Here is a 9,177-nt window from a genome sequence, read left to right as displayed (position 1 = left end):
CCAGTTATTAACTATTTGTTGGTAGGCAGTTACAGGACCTCTTTGAATTTTCTTAGACAAATAAGTATAGTAATCTCTGCTCCACACAGTTGTAAGGGTTGAATGGAATAATATGCCTACCCAGCTTGGCCCACAAAAATATATTAAATTGTAGGGGTGCCTGGGTGGCTCGGTCAGTTAAGCGTTAGCCTTTGGCTCAGGTCATGATCTGAGGGTCCTGGGATCAAGCCCTGTATCAGGCTCCCTGCTCAGTGGGGAATCCGCTTCTCCCTCAGCCTCTCCCCCCTGCTCATGCTCACTTTCTCTCTCAAATTAAATCTTTAAAAATATATATATCTGGGGGCGCCTGGGTGGCTCAGTGGGTTAAAGCCTCTGCCTTCGGCTTGGGTCATGATCCCGGGGTCCTGGGATCGAGCCCCGCATCGGGCTCTCTGCTCAGCAGGGAGCCTGTTTCCTTCTCTCTCTCTGCCTGCCTCTCTGCCTACTTGTGGTCTCTGTCTGTCAAATAAATAAAGAAAATCTTTAAAAAAATATATATATATATATCTGTGTGTGTATATATATATATGTATACATATTAAATGGTAGCTTTTAGAATTATAAGAAACTTACAAGTTGCTTTTAACTAAATTCAGAACTTATTTGACATCAATACAATTGATAATTAACAATAGTGTCTGACCAGACAATAATTACCAATAGAGACCATCTACCAAGGGCACTCTTTATTCTTTATTCTTTTGTGCATTGGTGGTGCCAAGAAAATATCCACTGTCTGTCCCACTGATGCCTGTGGGCACTGAGGTAAAGAGCTTCTTGCCAGGATGGGTGGGGGTAGGAAATGTAGGCTGCTCTACCATATTCTCCAATGGTGCAAAGCAGAAGCTACCCATAAAGTTTTGGGAGAATCTACAAAAAAAGGAACTGAAGGGGCGCCTGGGTGGCTCAGTGGGTTAAAGCCTTCCGCTCAGGTCGTGATCCCAGGGTTCTGGGATCGAGCCCCGCATCGGGCTGTCTGCTCTGCAGGGAGCCTGCTTCCCTTCCTATCTCTCTCTGCCTGCCTCTCTGCCTACTTGTGATCTCTGTCTGTCAAATAAATAAATAAATTAAAAAAAAAAAGGAACTGAAGTCAGTAGCATAGATAAGAAGTGCAAAAGGTATAGGGTTGTTATATACAGCTGCCTGAGCTGTGTACTGTGCAACTCACAAAGACTAAGATCTGAATGAGTGGCGTTCCCTGATAGAGTTCACTATGGGGAGTTGTAGTTGATGATCCATATTCAAGTGGTGAGAGGAACAAGTCAAGGGGAGCCTGGCAGTCTTGATCTCGGAGTTGTTGAGTTCAAGCCCCACGTTGGGAGTAGAGATTACTTAAAAATAAAATCTTTAGGGGTGCCTGGGTGGCTCGGTTGGTTAAGCATCTGCCTTCAGCTCAGGTCCTGATTTCAGAGTCCTGGGATCGAGTTCCGCATCAGGCTCCCTGCTCGGCGGGGAATCAGCTTATCCCTCTCCCTCTACTGCTCCTCCTACTTGTGCTCTCTCTCTGGGTGTCAAATAAATTTTAAAAATCTTTAACTGAAGTCCAGAGAAAAGGAAGGACGCGCGGGAGTGTCAAAAGCTGACAAGAGGTCAAGAATAATAATGAAGCCCAGAGAAAAATGAGTGGATTTGCCAGTGAATACACTGCTGGGCTGGGACGCAGCCTAACTTGCAAGAGAGATCAAGCGTTCTGTAACATTTCCCCCCCGGTTTTTGATTCTGATTCTGCCACTTAGTAGTTGACAACCTTGGGCAAATCACTGAAGCTCTTTGTGCTGAACTTGGGACGAATAAGCCCTCCTTCACTGGCTCGTGGTGAAAATTTCAAAAGCAACCTGGCATTCCTTACTCCCCCTTATTTTTCTCCGTAACCTTTATCACCATTCAAAGTATGATTTTTAAATGTGTTCCCCTGCCCCCAGCATTCTAGACTTGCATCCAAGAGGGCAGGGAATTTGTCCTTTTGTTCACCTCAGTATTCTCAGTGCCTAGACTAGTACCAAGCACATACAAGGCTCTCAGTACGTGTTTGTTGGAATAAATATCCCAGTGGAAACTTCTGGAATTTCTAGAGAGTGGGTGTCAGTTTCCTTTCCAGGCCCAGCCTGCTTGTCATTCCTCTGAGTTCCTTCATGTTCCTCAGTTAGTTATAGATGAGATTATATATCTCACAGTCCTTCCTCATATATGTTTTTAAATTGCCTTAGTTCCAACTAAAATACTTGTCTGTTGTCTCTTTTTTGAGAGAGAGAGAGCGAGCGAGCGAGAGAGAGCATGCATGAGGCAGGGAGGGGCAGCAGGAGAGGGAGAGCGCGAATCTCAAGCAGACTTCACGATGTGTATGGAGCCCATCATGGGGCTCAATCTCACAACCCTGAGACCTTAGCCAAAATCAAGAGTGGGACATTTACCGGTCTGAGCCACCCAGGCACCTGTCATCTGTTGTTTTAATTAGGACTTTCTTTTTTCTTATAATCTTTTTTTAAAAGATTTTATTTATTTATTCAACAGTGAAAGAGAGATCACAAGTAGGGAGAGAATCAGGCAGAGGGAGAGAGGGAAGCAGGCTCCCTGCTGAGCAGAGAGCCCGATGTGGGACTCGATCCCAGGACCCTGGGATCATGCCCTGACCTGAAGGCAGAGGCCTTAACCCACTGAGCCACCCAAGTGCCTCTGAACTACTTATTCTGATCAGAGGGTTGGGATACGCACTTTGGCTGATGCACAGGCCACATGCCTTCCTTTAGAGCTGAAATGCAGGTTATATCTAGTAGGGAGCCCACCCAAAGTACATGATTGAGTGGCACAGTTTCCCTGAAAGGAAAATTGAGGTGCTGAAATCAAAGGAAAGACAAATGGAGTTGTGAGAGGGGCTGAGAAAGTGGTGACGCCTCGCTGGGCCCTGGAGGCAGGTGGAGGAGGAGAAAGTGCCAATAACCCCTCGGCAGGGGTATTGTGTTTCTCACCACAATGCTGCTATGCGAGTTACTGTGTAATGTATTGGTGCCATCTCAGCTTCTTATTGTTGTTATAATATAGTATCATAAACTTAGGGGCTTGAAATGACACAAATTTATTATGTCCCAGTTCTGGAGGTCAGAAGTCTGAAATCAGTCTTACAGGGCTAGAATCAGGCTGTTGCCAGGGCTGTATGGCTTCTGGAGACTCCAGAGGAGAATCTGTTTCTTTGCCTTTTCTAGTTTCTAGAGGCTGCCTGTATTTCTTGGCTCGCGGCCCCTTGCTCCGTTGATCCAACCTCTTCTTCATCAGAGCTCCTTCTTCCGATTCTGATCTTCCTGCCTCCTTTTTATAAGGACCCTGGTGATTTAGGACTCATCCAGGTAACCCCAGGATAATCTTTGTGTCTTGAGATCAGTAATTTAATATGTTTGTAAAGTCCCTTTTACCACAACAAAGAATCATTATTGAAAAAAAAAACTTTTTTAAGTTGACTCCATGCCCAGCATGGAGCCCAACATGGGACTTGAAATTACAACCCTGAGATCAAGACTTGGACACTCAACTGAGCCCCAGGCACCCCAACAAAGAATTGTTGACCCAGAAGTCTATGGTGCTGAGAGTGAAATGCCCTGGTGTCAATGTACCTAATCTTTTTTTTTTTTTTAAGATTTTATTTATTTATTTGACAGACAGAGATCACAAGTAGGCAGAGAGGCAGGCAGAGAGAGAGGAGAGACGAGGAAGCAGGCTCCCTGCTGAGCAGAGAGCCCGATATGGGGCTCAACCCCAGGACCCTGGGATCATGACCTGAGCCGAAGGCAGAGGCTTTAACCCACTGAGCCACCCAGGCGCCCCTCAATGTACCTAATCTTAACAATGACAACAGCACAATCACCATACGCCGCATAAGAATGCACAACTTGAATACTAAGCACATTTTATTTCAAACATCCTTTTTAGAGCCCTCATATATTTATAGAGACTCCTCTATATATTTTAAATTCTTTAATAGTTTATCCAAATATTATATGGGTTTACTTTATATATCTAAACTTTGGATTCACCTGCAATTTACTCTGGTATATATTGATTTTCTCCCCAAATATCTATCTACATGTTCCCAAAACTTGATTTTTAAAAAAATTTTATTTTAAGTAAGCTCCATGCCCAGGGTGGAGCCCAGTGTGGGTCTTGAACTCATGATCCTGAGATCAAGACCCAAGCTAAGATCAAGAGTGGATACTCGGCCAAATGAGCCACCCAGTTGTCCCTACCAAAAACTCTTAATGAAGATTTCTTCCTCACTCATTTGAAATGGCCCTTAATTATATTCAATTTTTAATGCACTGTGTTCTATTGTTGGACTTTCTTTCCCTCCCTCCCCTCCTCTGACTTTCCTTCTTTCTTTCCTTCCTTTCCTTCTTATGGTTGTTACTGTTTTCATTGCTCTTCTTTGTTTCTTATTGCTGGACTTTCTTGTTCATTGGCCTATGTATCTATTTGTAACCTAGTACCAAACTGCTTTAAATATTGGAGGCTATGGTTTAATATCTGGTAGGGTCAATCTCTTATTATTCTTTGCTTCCAGAATTTTCCACCTTTTTAAATTTTTTCACTTGAACTTCAAAATAAGCTTGCCCTAGCAAATTTTTAAATTAGTATTTTTGCTTGAAATTTAAATTCACATGAAATTAGCATTTGAAGTTAAAGAGAATTGACATATTCATGACATTTAGGCTTCCCATACAAGAATATTTCCATATGTCAACACTTTTGTGTTCCTGGCATTTAACTTTTTTCTTCTTTTGGACATTTCACATTTCTGATTTCACATTCTAGTTAAGTGTCACATTTTTTGGGGGGGGGATTTTATTTATTTATTTGAGAGAGAAAGAGTGAGCACACAAAGCAGGGGCAAGGGGTACAGGAGGAGGGAGAGAGAGCATCTCTCAAGCAAGCTCCATGCTAAGTGCAGAGTCAGACCTGGGGCTTGATCCCATGACCCGGAAACCATGACCTGACCCGAAACCAAGAATTGGATGCTCAACGAACTGAACCACCCAGGCCTCCCAAGTGTCACATTGTTTTAGATGGCTATTGTAAATGGGGTCTTTTACTCCACTGTATTTCCTAATTGGCTGCTTATATATATGAAAGATTTTAATTTTTTGGTATGTAAATATACATAGCTGAATCACTGAATTTTGTTTGTAATTGTTTTTCAGTTGATTCTCATGGGTTTTCTAAGTATTGAGTTATATCATCTGTAAATATTATTTTTATTTTTACCCCCTTTACTGGAAATAAATATTTATTTCTTTTTTTAAAAAGATTTTATTTATTTATTTGACAGAGAGAGAGAAAGAGATCACAAGTGGGCAGAGAGGCAGGTGGACAGAAAGGGGGAAGCAGGCTCCCCGCTGAGCAGAAAGCCTGATACAGGGCTCGATCCCAGGACCCTGAGACCATGACCTGAGCCAAAAGCAGAGGCTTAACCCACAGAGCCACCCAGGCGCCCCTATTTCTTTACCTTATTTGTTTGATTGAATTGGATATTAACTCCAGAACAATACTAAGTAATAATGGTAACAGTGGACATCTTGTGTTTGACTTCAATAAGAATACTTCTTGTGCTTCCCAGTGAACATGATTCTAGGTTTTTTTTTTTTTTTTTTTTTTTTTTAAAGATTTTATTTATTTATTTGACAGACAGAGATGACAAGCAGGCAGAGAGGCAGGCAGAGAGAGAGGGGGAAGCAGGCTTCCTGCTGAGCAGAGAGCCCGATGCGGGGCTCGATCCCAGGACCCTGGGACCATGACCTGAGCCGAAGGCAGAGGCTTTAACCCACTGAGCCACCCAGGTGCCCCTGATTCTAGGTTTTGAATTGAAAATATTTACGTTTGGGGTGCCTGTGTAGCTCAGTGGGTTAAGTCTCTGCCTTAGGCTCAGGTCATGATCCCAGGGTCCTGGGATTGAGCCCCACGTCGGGCTGTCTGCTCAGCAAGGAACCTGCTTCCCCCTCCCCCTCCGCCTGCTTCTCTGCCTCCTTGCTATCTCTCTCTCCGTCAAATAAATAAATGAAATCTTTTTTTAAAAAAGAAAGAAAATATTTACGTTTTATCATGTTAAGAAAGTATTCATCTCTTCTATTTTAGTGACTAATTTTACAAATATGAAATAGATGCTGAATATTACCACAAGGCTTTTTAGCATCTTTAGAGACAGTCATATGGTTTTTATGCTTTGACCTAGTAATATGGTGTTGGCTTCCTAGGTGAAATCTGAAACAGGCCCCCAGTATTCCGAGGGTGGGGAGAGACCAAAGAAAGAGGTGGGACAGCCCAGGCTGGTAGATGGCAGTTTTATGAGGGAACTTACATGTGAAGCTTGTCTTGGGTGGCTACAAGACAAGTAGATCTCCACACTGCCCACAAGATTTTAAAAGCCTCTGTAATGTGATGAAGAGGGCCCTTCTCTGTGGTATTCTTTCCAAAACCCCATTACGCCAGTCAAATCACAAGGAACGTATCAGACCCAATTTGAGGACCATTCTACAAACTGTCAAAGTCATGAAAAATAAGGAAAGCCCAGGGGCGCCTGGGTGGCTCAGTCAGTTAGGGCTCCAACTCTTGGTTTTGGCTTGGGTCATGATTTCGGGGTCCTGGGATGGAGCTCCAAGTTGGGCTCTGTGCTCAGTGAGGAGTCTGCTTGAGATTCTCTCTTTCTCCCTCTGCCCTTCCCCCTGCTTGCACTCCTCTCTCTCAAATAAATAGATAAATCTTCAAAGTAGGGGTGCCTGGGTGGGTCAGTGGGTTAAGCCTCTGCCTTCAGCTCAGTTCATGGTCTCAGGGTCCTGGGATCGAGCCCCACATTGGGCTCTCTGCTCAGCAGGGAGCCTGCTTGCCTTCCTCTCTCTCTCTGCCTGCCTCTCTGCTTACTTGTGATCTCTGTCAAATAAATACATAAAATCTTTAAAAAAAAATCTTCAAAGTAAACTTCACGCATTAAAAAGAAAAAATAAAGAAAGTCTGGGAAACAATCACAGGCAAGAGGAAGCTAAGGAGACATGATGACAAAAATGCAGTATGGTGTTCTGGATGGCATCTTGGAAAAGAAAAAGGACTTTAAATGAAAAAGCGCTGAAGTCTGAAGAAAGTCTGGAATTTAGTTAATAGTAATGTACTGATGTTTTTCTGATTTTGACAGATGGTCCACAGTAATGGGAGATGATGACATCAGGGGAAACTGAAGAGTGAGGGATCTGTGGGAACTCTATTATCTTTGTGACTTTTTTTTTTAAGAATTTATTTTTTTAAGGGCACCTGAGTGGCTTATTCAGTTAAGAGTCTGCCCTTGGCTCAGGTCATGATCTCAGGGTCCTGGGATCGAGCCCTGCGTCAGGCTTCCTGCTTAATGGGGAGACTGCTTCTCTCTCTACCCTTCTCCCCTGCTTGTGATCTCTTACTTGTTCTCTCAAATAAGTAAAATCTTCCTTTTTTTTTTTTTAAGGTTTTATTTATTTGACAGAGAGAGACACAGCAAGAGAGGGAACACAAGCAAGGGGACTGAGAGAGGGAGAAGCAGGCTTCTCGCTGAGGAGGGAGCCTGATGCAGGGCCCAATCCCAGTCCCAGGACCCTGGGATCATGACCCAAGCTAAAGGCAGATGCCTAACGACTGAGCCAACCAGGTGCCCCATCAAATAAATAAAACCTTTAAAAAAAAGAATTTATTTTTAAGTAATCTCTATTCCCAACATGGGGCTCAAACTCACAACCCTGAGATCAAAAGTCATATGTTTCACTGACATCAGAAATTGTTCCAAACTGAAGAGGTTATAAAAAGAAGAAAAAGAAGAATATTTTCTTCCATTGGGCATTGTTAAGTGTGGTGGTTTGCCTGGATCTGCTGCTCTACATCCTACAAAGTTGGACAAAGTTGGCACCAAAGTTGGCAGAGCTGGAAGATGGGAAGGCCCAGATCCCTGAGGATGCCAGTGAGCTGCTGAATAAATTACCCAGCCCTGGAGCTGAACTGCATCTGCACTACTTATTTCTGTGAAGCAGTCATCTCATTTTCTTTGAGTTTTGTTGTTGTTTTTCCCCTTCCCTCTTGCAGATTGTAGATGAAATCCTTCTGGTTAAGAAGGGCAGCCAAGTACACCGACTGGTGCACGGGAGTGGCCCAGGGGCTGAGGTGGGAATCTGTGAGATGCAAAGGAAGGACGGTGAGGTCTTCTTGGAAATAGCATCAAGACCAGGTTCACGTAGTGGGCTAGTATTGAGCTGAGTCTTTTTTTTTTTTTTTTAAGTTATTTATTTAGGTAATATCTACACCCAACATGGGGTTCAGACCTACGACCCCAACATTGAGTCGCATGCTCTTCCACCAGCCAGCTAGGCTTCCCAGCTGAGTCTTTTTTATTTTTATTTTTTAAATTAATTTATTTATTTGAGAGAGAGTGAGAGAGCAGAGGGCGGGGGAGGGGCAGAGGGAGAGCGAAAACTTCGAAGACTTCTCACTGAGCATGGAGCCCCATGCAGGGCTCGATCTTACGATCCTGAGATCACAACCCAAGCCAAAACCAGGAGTCAGACACTTAACTGACTGCACCACCCAGGTGTCCCTGAGTCTTTTTCAAAAGTTGAGATATAATTGACATATAACTGAACTGAGTCGTGAAAGGTGACAGGTGTTTGGGAAGTGGGCAAGGAGGGGTGGGCGTGGAGGGAGCAGGGAGAGGCCGTTAATGTTTCAGGTTCATAAAGAACAGGCAGAACCCAGAGCTGGAGGCCGAGGGAGCTGCAGGGCCATGTTGGAGATGGACGGTCCTGCAGAAGAGAGGTGTCCTGCAAGGGGACCAGCATGACCAGATTTGCTTGGTAAGGGGCTCCCCTTGGCCGCTCTTTCAAAGAGGGTCAGGATCTGAAAGGCTGGAGGCTTGGAGACCAGGTTGAATAGTTTAGGACAACAGTGATAACCTGAAGTCCTCAGAAAGTTTATGGGAAGAGTTTTCTGGATTTACTTATGAGGTAGAGTCCATAGGATGTGGTCTCTCATTGGATATGGAGGTGCAGGGGAGGGAGAAGTTATAAGCATGGTAAAAACAAAGGTGTTAGGGAGCAAGATAGGGGGTATAGAGGGAGGCTCTGGTTTAAGAAAAAGAAAACAGAATAA

This window comes from Enhydra lutris, unplaced genomic scaffold (assembly GCF_002288905.1).
Source record: "Enhydra lutris kenyoni isolate GAN:26980312 unplaced genomic scaffold, ASM228890v2 scaffoldscaffold22, whole genome shotgun sequence".
NCBI classification, from domain to species: Eukaryota; Metazoa; Chordata; class Mammalia; order Carnivora; family Mustelidae; genus Enhydra; species Enhydra lutris.
This window is presented reverse-complemented; position numbering follows the sequence as displayed.